This window comes from Bos grunniens, chromosome 15 (assembly GCF_055505025.1).
Source record: "Bos grunniens cultivar Pamir isolate PY7600 chromosome 15, Bosgru_T2T1.0, whole genome shotgun sequence".
NCBI lineage: Eukaryota > Metazoa > Chordata > Mammalia > Artiodactyla > Bovidae > Bos > Bos grunniens.
Window position 1 is genome coordinate 26,070,738 of NC_141179.1, and position 3,763 is coordinate 26,074,500.

The following is a 3,763-nucleotide window of genomic DNA, read 5'->3' on the forward strand; positions in this document are numbered from 1 at the left end:
CGGAGGAGATGAAAGTAGGACACCAGGGGAAGCTTTAGCCTTTGACACCCACAGCCACAGCAAATAGTAAACACAGCCTAACCTTTAGCCTGATAAACATAAAACCTCATACTAATGGACTGTTTTTATCAGTTCCTTTTACTTAATAGAGGATGCCCAACTTTCAACAACAATAGAAAAGAATGAGAAAAGGGAAAAGCTTGCTAAAAAGCAAAGCACACCCTCTGAAGAGACAGAGCAAGCATCAGAACCAGACTCAGATATGGCAGATTTTGGAATTAATCAACCAGGAAGCTAAAATAACTATGATTAATACGTTAAGAGCTCTAAAGGAAAAAGTGGACCACATGTAAGAACAGATGGGCCGCGTAAGCGGAGAGATGGAAACTCTTAAGAAAGAATCAAAAGGAAATGCTAGAAATCAACAACACAGTAAAAGAAATGAAGAATGCCTTTGATGGGCTCCTCAGTAGACTGGACACAGCTAAGGAGAGAATCAGTGATCTTGAATATATTCCACCAGAAACTTCCCAAATGGAAAGATAAAGTATTAAAAAGGAAAAAAAAAAAAAAAAAAACAGAATAAGCCCAGAACTATGGGGAGACAATTACTAAAGTATAACATATTCATGATGAGAATGCCAGGAGAAGAAACAGAGAAAGGAACAGAAGACATACACCTCCACAAATACAAAACAACATATGAACATGGCCACTCACTGAAGCACTATATGTAGCAGCAAAATATTGGAAGCAACCAAAATGTCGATCTAAAAGACTGGATAAATAAACTATGATTTATCCCTTGATGGTGCAGTCCTACATAGCAGTAAGAAAAAAAGGGAAAATCTCCATGAGCTGATATGGAGAGAGTTCTGGAATATGTTGTTATACTTTTAATTAAAAAATAATTTAGATTTTATTTAAAAAGCACAAACATATATATTTAAATAATTTATATCTTTATATAATTATATTATATATTATTCATAGCATCAGTTCAGTTCAGTCGCTCAGTCGTGTCCGACTCTTTGCGACCCCATGAATTGCAGCACTCCAGGCCTCCCTGTCCATCAGCAACTCCGGGAGTTTACCCAAACTCATGTCCATCAAGTCGATGATGCCATCCAGCCATCTCATCCTCTGTCGTCCCCTTCTCCTCCTATCCCCAATCCCTCCCAGCATCAGGGTCTTTTCCAATGAGTTAACTCTTCGCATGAGGTGGCCAAAGTATTGGAGTTTCAGCCTCAGCATCAGTCCTTCCAATAAACACCCAGGACTGATCTCCTTTAGGATGGATTGGTTGGACCTCCTTGCAGTCCAAGGGACTCTCAAGAGTCTTCTCCAACACCACAGTTCAAAAGCATCAATTCTTCGGCGCTCAGCTTTCTTCACAGTCCAACTCTTACATCCATACATGGCCACTGGAAAAACCATAGCCTTGACTAGATGGACCTTTGTTGGCAAAGTAACATCCCTGCTTTTGAATATGCTATCTAGGTTGGTCATAACTTTCATTCCAAGAAGTAAGCATCTTTTAATTTCATGGCTGAAGTCACCATCTGCAGTGATTTTGGAGCCCCAAAAAATAAAGTCTGACACTGTTTCCATGGTTTCCCCATCTATTTGCCATAAAGTGATGGGACCAGATGCCATGATCTTCATTTTCTGAATGTTGAGCTTTAAGCCAACCTTTTCACTCTCCTCTTTCACTTTCATCAAGAGGCTTTTTAGTTCCTCTTCACTTTCTGCCATAAGGGTGGTGTCATCTGCATATCTGAGGTTATTGATATTTCTCCTGACAATCTTGATTCCAGCTTGTGCTTCTTCCAGCCCAGTGTTTCTCATGATGTACTCTGCATATACGTTAAATAAACTATAGGTATACAAATAGATACAGATACTAGGATATTATTTTTTGTAACAAAAAGGGCTGATTTTTGCAAAAAGAAAGACAAGAAAAATGAATTAGAAATAAATAAAAGTTGTTATCTTCCTGGGTGAGTGAGAAAGGGACGGAATTAAGCCTTTGCTAAATGCAACTTCTGCATGATTTTGACTATTGAGCCATGTAACACTTTTGCATTCAAAAGTAAAATAACATCCAAAAAAAAAAAAAGATGAAAAAACTGGATACTCAAAGTGAATGCAAACAGGAATGGATAAATCTAACAAAACGTTGGAAACAACCTAATTGTGTGCCCACAAAAGATTGGATTAAAAAATTGTGATTTATCCTGTCATAGTATAGCACTATTTAGCAGTAACATGACCATGTACAGAAAAAAGAATTTTTGAAATAGCTCTGGAACATAGCACTTTGGTTGTATACACCTTGTGGAATATATTGTAAGATTTTTAAAGAAGCAAAAATACCTGAACATTATTTCATAAGTTTGCTATTAGAGGTGGTGTTGGTATAGTAAGTTTGAAACTCTTTATTGTGCATAGTGAATATACAAATGAATAAATATAGCTATGTTTTGGGGAATGAGGTTCTTACTGTGGACAAGAGAATCACATATGGAATAAGGGAAAGGGGGTGATGTTTCATATCCACTGTAGATATCAATATAAACTTACAATTTTGTTCTGTCCACTGAAAGGGCCTAAAGAAATGACACTCGGCATATTAAATGATATCCTCAGAGAAGTTTCATTTCCATGCCTAGTTCTCTACTCCATTCCCACCCACTTCCCATAAGTGATCATTTCCTTTTGTTTCTGATTCATCCTTATTTAGTTTCTTTTTGCAAAATAAGCAAAGACACATATAAGTACACAAAATATTCTCCTTTCTTACACAGAAGGTGGCATATAATAAAACTTCATGCCCAGAACTTGACTTTTAAATACCAGTCCTCACTAAAAGAAACTACTTCTTCTCAAAGAAATGACCAATTCCAGATCTGAGGTGTAAAAGTTACATAGTGAACTTAGAACACTCTTTGTGCTAGAAAGCAAGGGAGACAAAGACTTAAGAGGATATATACAAAGGACATAGGAGCAGGCTTGAAAGAGCTCTGATTAGAAAAATGTTGGATAATTTGAACATCAAAATTACTAGTGAAGGTAATAGGCCTTAATACACTGAATTTAAAAATCCATAAATTCAGAGTGATACTCAAAAAAGAGATAGAAAAGGTGAAGAAGGTGAAGAATAAAGTTCTTTATGGAAGCATGCCATCTAAGAAAGACAGAAAGGATGAGAATTAGAAAAATCAGGATTTTGCAGTCATTGATATAATAATTGCTTCTCACAAGGATTGTCAGTGGATGCTAAAACCACTGAGTTAAAGGTTATTGGGGCACAGCATATTTACAAGACTTCAAAGTCTCACTTACTCCTCAACCTCCACCCTCACACCTCAGTTTTACTTCTTATGTATAAAGCTAATGAACTACCTCTAAAATAAAAAAGATCTGGAACACACCACCTTACCCAAATGATCAAATTTAGAAACACCAATAGTAAAACTATCTGATGTTATATGCCTCCTTATGTGATGCATGCAAAGTACAAAACATCAATCATGCAGTATTTTTTTAAATATATATTAAATATATATGCACATATATATTCAATATATATCTATCACGGAAACAGTGACAGACTTTATTTTCTTGTGCTCCAAAATCACTGCAGATGGTAACTTCAGCCATGAAATTAAAATATGCTTGCTCCTTGAAAGAAAAATTATGACAAACCTAAAAAGCATATTAAAAATCAGAGACATTACTTTGCCAACAAAGGTCCATCTAG